Source organism: Mus musculus, chromosome 5 (genome assembly GCF_000001635.26).
Source record: "Mus musculus strain C57BL/6J chromosome 5, GRCm38.p6 C57BL/6J".
Lineage (NCBI taxonomy): Eukaryota > Metazoa > Chordata > Mammalia > Rodentia > Muridae > Mus > Mus musculus.
Window position 1 is genome coordinate 150,857,978 of NC_000071.6, and position 9,125 is coordinate 150,867,102.

Here is a 9,125-nt window from a genome sequence, read left to right on the forward strand (position 1 = left end):
ATGGTAGTGTATAGACAGACATGGGACATGGAGCTGACAGTTCTGCCATCTTCATCTGAAGGCAGCAGAAGAAGATTGTGGACCACACTGGGCATAGCTTGAGCTTATATGAGACCTCAAAGCCTGCCCCCACAGTGACACACTTCCTCCAACAAGGCCACACCTCCTAATAGTGCCACTCCCTGTGGGCTAAGTATTCAAATATTTTAGTCTGTGGGTGCTATCTCTAGTCAAACCATCACAAATATTGTGGCAAAAACAATGTTTTTAATTTTTTTTTTTTTTTTTTTTTTTTTTTTGGTTTTTGGTTTTTGGTTTTTGGTTTTTGGTTTTTTTCGAGACAGGGTTTCTCTGTATAGCCCTGGCTGTCCTGGAACTCACTTTGTAGACCAGGCTGGCCTCCAACTCAGAAATCTGCCTGCCTCTGCCTCCCAAGTGCTGGGATTAAAGGTGTGTGCCACCACCGCCCGGCTGTTTTTAATTTTTTTAAAGATTTTATTTGGTGTTTTGTCTGCATGTGCATAAGTGCACAATGTGTATGCAGGGCTGGCAGAGACCAGTCAAGGGCATTCAATTCCCTGGAACTGGAGTTACAGATGTTTGTGAGCCACTGTGTGGATGCAGGTCCTTTAAAAGGGCACCTGGTATTCTTCATGGCTAAGATGTCTCTCCAGTTCTAACAATGATTCTTACTAAAAACCAAACAAACAAAGAAACACATATGGAGCTTGAACAGAATAGCTTGTTAAGCATTCATACTGTATTGTTTCATCCAATTAAGCTGTAATGTTTTGCTAATTGAAAAAGAAGCCGTGGATGTCACAGTGTTAATATTTATACATTATCATGGTTACAGTAATTGAGCTATAAAACTTTTGTGATTATTATATTATTTTTTTTCAGTCATCAAAGATGGATGAAACTTCTGCTTCAAACTAGGAGCCAGTGTTTGGTTACATCTGCACCACTGAGGGATGGATGGCTTTGTGTTATAGTGGCATTGAACTTTCTGAATTTCGTTCACAATTTGTTGGCACTTTTTGATTCCTTTATTTAAAGGATGACGCACGAGCAACTTTATCCTCATGAAACTTTTGGTGAATTATAATTTTTGAGAAAACAGTTTACAAATAGAAAGATCTTAAATGTCGCTTTAAAGGAGAATCAGAACAAAATAGACAATGATATCTCACATTTTAAAATTTGATTTTTGGATTACTCTATTTTCACCTTGGAATGTATTGAATTGCACAAAGATGTTTGATGGTGTACTTACTTTAATTAAAATTTTATGTTCCGTATCAAAAGAAAGTCTTTGAATTTGCAGTCTTGACATTTGGTGAAACCTTGAAAACAATCACAGAAAGAGACAATGCAGTTGTTGATTTTTTTTTTTTCTGATTAAAATAGAGGCCAATAATGGTTCCTTAAAAAAAAATTTTTTTTTTTGGTTGAAATGCACTTATGCATTTGAGGATAAGAGCAGCAGAAGATGCAGGAAGCCTTCGTGCATCTAAGAAGGGCATGTGTGCAAAGTGTTGGGAGAGGAGAGGTAATGTATGCCCTACCCGTGACATCAAAGCATGGTTCCTCTCAAGGCGGTGACTGGAAACTCTGGAGGGCCATGCCATACTGGAGGCTCAGTGCTGACTTCTGTTTCTGGAGACTGGTTAATCACGAACAGCAATAATGAACTAAGATGTTAAAGAGGAGGCCACACGTGCAGCATGTCAGCTCTGAAGAGCCAGGCCTGAGCAGCTGATTGACAGGCACTGAGTGTGCCACTCTCCCTTACCCGACTACCAGAAATCTCCTCCATCACTGATGTCAGATGTGTCTGTGGGATGCAGACATGTTCTTGCTCTGTGCTCATTCTGAAAGGACCACCCACACACCTCCACCCTGCACTTCTTTGTCATCTATTCTTTGAGCAGGCAGACAAATGAGTCATTATGGATTCGTTCCCCAGGCCATTTCTCCTTCTTCATGAAGTGTGTGACCGGATGTACCACTCAATATTCTACCCACAAGGTAATTACCCTTCATCTCTACCTTACCCCTCCCCTGGGGCCTTGTGGTGCTGTAGGTAGTCACTTCTGGGGTGTTTGCACTCCATCTTGATTTATCCTTACATAAAGCCAGTGCTTTATCTTCTGCATGTACTGGGCTCTGAACTGGGCTCACTTCAGAACCATGGGTGTGGGTTTAGGGGAGTCTAGAAGCAACAGAGCTAGGGGAGCTGGCAATCAGAACCAGTTTTGCTTGTGTTTTCTCCATCTCTTTGGACCATTCCTGCGTGTCCTAAGCAGTTCCCAAGTAAGAGTTGCTGTGAGTATTCAGTTGAACAGTTTGATATATAAAACTCACGATGGGAGATTGGGTTGCATTCAACTCTACATTCCCTAGTAAGATATAAAACTTCTCTTGGGGACCAGTAGCCAAAACTGGCCTGCTTTTAGGACAGGGAGCAGAGGGGTCGGGTGTTGGGCTTGCTGTTCACTGTACTGGGGTTCCTCTGACACTTCTATACCATTGAGTCTGCTGTGATACGATTCAAATAATGTTGGGGTGGCTTGAACCACAGCCTAAAACTGCTGGGACACCCTTTCTTGATGTCTTCTCACAACTACTAAAAATCTCATATATATGTATATATAAAATCTTGCTTGCCTAAAGAAAGTTGACCCAGGTTCATGGCTTTTTCCTTGTAGAGAGAGAGAGTGAGACAGAGAGACAGAGAGAGACAGAGAAATATACCATTCCCTGCCCTAGACCCACAGAAACTTCGGTATAGATGTTCTTGGAGAGTCTCTCCTGAGATCTGGAATGCAGATGTAGTTTTAGACATAAAAGGAACTTGATACAACCTTCTCGCCATGACCAATTAGCCTGCTAAAATCAATATAATAGATGCACACAAAGATTTGTGACACATCGAGACAATCTTGGGTGCATATTAGCATTCAGCATGGTCTTGGGAGCTAGCTGTTGGTCCTGTCAATGCAGATCCTGCAGACAGAACTGTGACTCTGGCCATCGCATACAGTACAACCCACAGTTATCCTTCATGACTAATCTGACGTTTGCTCCCACCAGAAGAGTAATTAGGGATGAGACAGGAACCATCATCCTTCTCTCTTTGATTTTATCTTCTCCTCCGCTCTATATCTTAAGATATAGAGTAATGTATGGCTGATTGAGCTGCTATGCTGTTTCTACTGCACAGTACTTCTGGGTTTGGGGGATAGAGCTGCCATTCATACCCATAAGTCCCACAGTTAGACGAACAAAGACCATGATTTCTAACACCTTCCACAAGTCCCTACGTTAACTAACTGGATGGTCCAGAAGGAACTCTAATTTCTGTCTTGTCTGTGCATATTAAACTGAGGAGGTCTGCACTCTCTATGACTATAGGAGAGTTGACTTTGTGACTGTGACCTTCTGTTGTGTTGAATAAGATACTATTTATCCTAGAGGGCAAGGAAGGCGTGCAGGACTTCCTAGCATAGTTCTCTAACCTTTGGTATATAACTAATCCAAAGTGAAAATGTGCCAACTCTTGCTTCCCTAGAACAAATTCAGTGTCTAGCACAGAGCATAGACCTATATACAAATGTGCACACAGTTCCTACTGGTGAGGCACAGACTTCGAGTTATATATCCATCACACATAACTCTTCCCTTTGACCAATGGTACCTCTGATAAAACAGCTGGTGGAGGAGATAATAAACCCCACCCCCAAAATTACTCCCTAACCAACCTATGTCAAGATGGCCATGACCTTCTGAAATTGGGGCATGCTGGAGCTCCACCCCCCCCCCCGGGGGGGGGGCATCTACACAATGATGCAGAGGACGGTGGTGGTGCTGGACACAGTAACAAAAGTAGGTTTGGACTAGAGAGATGGCTCAGTGGTTAAGAGCACTGACTGCTCTTCTGAAGGTCCTGAGTTCAAATCCCAGCAACTACATGGTGGCTCACAACCATCTGTAATGAGATCTGACGCCCTCTTCTGGTGTGTCTGAAGACAGCTACAGTATACTTATTTATAATAAGAAATAAATTTTGGGGTCGGAGTAAAACAGGGCTGGAGTGAGCAGGGCTGACTGGTGTGAACAGAGATCCTGAATTCAATTTTCAGCAACCACATGATGGTTCGTTCACCCATCTATACAGCTGCAGTGTATACATATACATAAATAAATAAATAAATAAACAAACAAATAAATCTTTAAAAAAAAGAAAAAGAAATGTAGGTTCTGTGAACATGTCCTGTGATGAGAATGCTGGGAAGAAGGATGGAGTGACAGAAAAATAAGTAGAAATATGGGGTTGCTCAGGCTTGCTTAAGAACCTGGGCCCAGAGTCTAAATATGTAATTAAAGTTAATCTTGTTACCATTACCTTACTCATTACCGAGATTTACTGATTGCTTTTAAGGATCATTGTAAAACTAGTTTCGAAGGAAAGATGTCACCTCACTTTCCTACCCTAATTTTTAAGAGTGCCGATGTTCTTCGGTTGCTAAGAGACACTCGGATCATGAGTGATCGTGGTTCTTTCTGGTGCAATTTGGATAATTTCAGTAACCACTCAAGAGATTGCTTTAATCGTATATCATCTTAAACGAGAAGAAATGACTAATTCTAGGCTGTTTGGAGAAAAATGGCTGAAGTATTTCCTCAGAGGCCGGAGGTTCATCAGTTGAGGGAGAGAGGCCAGTTCAGGCTTCACCCCAGGCTTTCAGAGGTTAGGTACTGCTTTCAGTGCCTCAACATACGCAGGCACCCAGAACGTTCCAGACTGTCAGCGAGCTGACAGATTCAGAGGAGGGATTTTAAAAAGAGGACTGTTTTGTTCCAATAACTTTGTTGTTCTTAGTAAAATTGGGTAGAGACACAAGAGGGGTTTAAATAAGGAGATCCTGAGTGTGCTGCCACTGGTTGGCGTTCCCAGACCTGAGGCTTGCTGGGCTGGTCAAAGATATGTCTCTGGATGGCACGTTTTCCTCCATCTTATCCAAGTGTCCTGGAACAGGAGGCCCAAGCTTGGACACTGCTCACCTGAGCATGGGATCAATTAGATAAGGCTGCAGATTTTAGCCCTGAACACAGGCGCCTTGCTTTCTGATCTCTTCATGGGCTGGTTCAGGCTGTACAAACACCACGTCAGGTCTCTTCCAATGAAGCAATACCTCCCAAAACCCACCCTCCTCTTCCATTGTCTACTTTCCTTTCTTGATCTTGGGAAGCTTAGAGGGAGAGAAGTTGCGTCTGTGTGACCTCACTGTTCATTCGGGCTCTATAGGTTCTTTCCAAGGTCAGCAGTGACCCCTGCTTCCCAGGTCTGTCTGTGACCCTCACCCTGCAGGACACGTGTGATATTTCCCATGGGACAGCATCTACTCCTTATCCCTTGCTCTCTGCTGTTCTTTTGAAGCTATTTCTCTACCTATTTCTCTTCCCATTTCTTCTTTGCTAGCTACCCCTCTTCCTATTACTGTGGCACTTGGAGGATTCTTATTTTAAGCCTCTCTGCTGTCACCTGTCTGGGACACTCTTTGTCCAGACCTATAGCTATCATCTCTGTCCTACTTTGTGCCTGCACCATGCGTGTGCTTAAGGTACACAGATGATAAAGCCTGTGACCTCTGACCTCCCTAGCATTCTAGGTCAAGAGGGAAAGACTGACAAAGCTGCAAAGAAGAGCAAGAACACATTAGTTAGCTGTTCCACGGGCTCTAATGGAGGCCAAATCAACTGTGCATAAGGGAAGATGGGCTAGATAATGTACTAGTAGGTACTTAGTGTATACTAATTAGTATAGTAATTAGATGTGAAGGCTTGGATTGGGGGTGGGGTTGCTGTGAAAGAGATAATGGGTGGGGAGGCAGAGGGACCTCTTCAGAGAGCATCCTTCAAAGCACATCTCCCAGCAAATTCCCTTGGACAAAGGAAAGATTTGACTTTTTATAACCTTTAGGGATGACAGGAAGTGTCGCATATGAGTTAGTTCAGCATTTGCAACAAGAATCAGAGGAGTCAGGAGGCATGAACTGAGAGTTGACTAGTCACAGCATGGGCCGTTTCCTAATTCTGTTCCAGAGAGAGCTGCAGGGAGGTTTGCTCTTACTGAAGCTACGGAGCACAGGCCAGCTGGCCACTTTGTTGTCAGCTCGTCACAAGCTCTAGGCATCTGAGTGGAAGGCACCTTAATGGAGAAAATGCTTCCATAAGATCAGGTTATACACAGACAAACCTGAATGATATTTTCTTAATTAGTGATTTGTAGGGGAGGGCCCAGACTAAGGTAGGTGGGGCTATACCAGTGCTGGTGGTCCTGGGTTCTATAAGATAGCAGGCTGAGAAAGCCATGAGGAGCAGGCCAGTAAGTAGCACCCCTCCATGGCCTCCGCGTCAGCTCCTGCCTCCAGGTTTCTGTTCTGTTTGAGTTCCAATCCTGACTTGCTTTGATGATGAGCAGTGATGTGCAAGCATAAGTAAAACAAACCTTTCCTCCACAAGTCATTTTGGTCATCACAGCAATAGTAACCCTGACTCAGACACCAGCATACCAGTAAATGTAACTTGTATGTGATGGGTCATATGAGAGCTGTACTTCACACCTCCTCTCTCTGGACCCAGGCTGATGAAGAAAACCACCACTTGACACGAGTGATCACTAGGAGAGAGGGAGAAAAGAATGTGACAGGTTGTAGAATCTGAAGCTTCTGCTAGAGAATGACATCACCTCTGCTGGAGAATGACATCACCTCTGCTGGAGAATGACTTCACCTCTGCTGGAGAATGATATCACCTCTGCTGGAGAATGACATCACCTCTGCTGGAGAATGACATCACCTCTGCTGGAGAATGACATCACCTCTGCTGACATTTCCTTGGTTGCCAAACATCTTTTATAAAAGATGCTCTTCCAAGAGGTGCTCGGTCTTATTACAACTTTATATGCCAGGGCAGGTTGATAGCCATGGGCGATCTCCCCTTCTCTGAGGAGAAAAGGAAAAGGGCATGGAGGAGGGGAAGTCCAAGGGAGGGACTCGGAGGAGAAGAGGGAGGGGACTCTCCGATCAGGATGTGAAGTAAATAAATTAATTAATAGGAAAAACAGATGGTCTTCCTAGGTAAAACCAGCTTGCTCACTCTGGGCTCCACACGCCTTCAGAATTTGCTAGGGGAACAGTCAGAGATTAAGTGATGGCCTGCTGTGGGGATGAGAAATGCATAGACAGAGCACCACAAACGATCTTGAAGGAGGAGCAGCTTCTGGTTCAGAGAGAATGGAATTTCTTATGTAAACTCTGCAAGTGGCTTAGTCTATTTGCCCCAACCTTGTGGATCTTAGGCTCAAGTCCCACAGACTTATGGGTCTAATGTTTGTTTGTTTGTTTACTTATTTATTTTTATTTTGCATAGGAGTGTGTGCCTACATGTGTGTCTGTGCACCATTTGCATTCAGTGCTGGTGGGGGCCAGAAGAGGGCACCAGATCCCCTGAAACTGGAGTCACAGATGGTTGTGAGCCACCACTTGGGTGCTGGGAATCAAACCCAGGTCCTTTGCAAGAGTAGTTAGTGATCTTTACCTCTGAGCCACTCTTCAGCCCTTCTCATGCATACTTTTACATTTGCACTTTAGGTTGCGGGCTTTGTTGGGATTCTTTATGTTTTTCACTCTCTTCTTACCTCCCCTCCCCCACAGTCCCCCACTTACCTTCCCCACAGCCCTCCTCCCTATCCCCAGCTAGGAAGTAAGGCCACAGAGACAGGGCTGAACATGGTCCAGGCAGCAATTGTTCTGTTTGGTATTCCTGTTTCAGTGCCTGGCATTTGCTTACAGAGGAATGAAGGAGAGACTGAAGGAGTGACCAACCTTGTATGAAGCACTACCGTAATTAGCTTCTCATGTCTGGTCCCTCCAGCAGTCTTACCCTCTTTCTCTGGAATCAGGGTGCACTTTGTTTGCTTGGACATAGGTTTCATTGATGACTGTTCCACCTTTTCCCTCATCGTGGCCATGTTATTGATGATTCTGTTTGCACTCTAGGGTTTCTCCATCTTCCTGCCCATGACATCCTGTCCCCTCTCAGTGGAGGCCTGAATTGTAGGAGGGTCAGGTAGCAGCTGGAAGCCCTTACTGTTTTTTATGTATTTGTTGTTTATGTTGTATTTAATGGTATCCCTCTGCAGACCGAAGTCCACTGAAGTACTGATAGACCCCCGATGAGCAGAGGGGATGGATAAAAAGAAAGCATTGTGTAGAAGCACAGTGGAATACTGTTCACCTACAAATGAGGGGAATTCCGTCATCTGCAATAACATGAGTGAACTTGGAGAACACCCTGCTAAGTGTGCTCAGGGAGTGGCACTATTAGGAGGTGTGGCCTCGGTGGAGTAGGTGTGGCCTTGTTGGAGTAGTGTGTCATTGTGGGCATGGGCATGGCCTTGTCCTAGATGCCCAGAAGCCAGTCTTCTCCTGTCTGTCTTCAGATGAAGATGTAGAACTCTCAGCTTTGCCTGCACTATGCCTGCCTGGACACTGCCATGTTCCTGCCTTGATACTGGACTGAACCTCTGAATCTGTTAGCCAGCCTCAATTAAATGCTGTCCTTATAAGAGCTGCCTTGGTCATGGCGTCTGTTTATCCTGTAAAGCCCTGACTAAGACACACTTATATGTAGAAACTAAAGCAATCGAATTCCCAGATTGAGAGAGTAGAATGGTGGATGCCAGATGCCAGGGCGTATGGAGATACAGAAAGGTAACTCAGGGCACCTTGGTGGTGGCCAAGAAACCTAAGAGCAGAGAAAGACTGACCTGTAAGGTAAGGAGTTACTTCCAAAACAACGCCCCGACTCCTGACAAAGGCGCGTGCGCTCGAGATGTTGTTTAGGCAACCATATGTTTATATATGATAGTTACTTTAGGGGTAAGTTCATCCTGGAGCACACCCAGTTTAAAGTTCAAGAGGGACAGATGCTGGATACAAACCAGCCCAGGAAATCTGGCATTCTCTTTTGGCCTCCACTGGAATTGCATGTATATAATATACAGACATACATACATGCAGGTAAACTCCCATATATATACCAAAACATATATACAC

At 44.4% G+C, this 9,125-nt stretch overlaps 1 long non-coding RNA gene across 1 annotated transcript in view; it reads left to right on the forward strand.

Annotated features, from left to right (window-relative positions):
• Positions 1 to 8,624, forward strand: part of Gm36447 — a 51,641-nt gene extending 43,017 nt beyond the window's left edge. Inside the window, exons 2-4 of the long non-coding RNA XR_377280.3 lie at positions 904 to 2,031; positions 6,649 to 6,944; positions 8,210 to 8,624. This is a non-coding gene — a long non-coding RNA (predicted gene, 36447). The remainder of the gene's footprint in view (positions 1 to 903; positions 2,032 to 6,648; positions 6,945 to 8,209) is intronic.
• Positions 8,625 to 9,125: the final 501 nt, after the last annotated feature.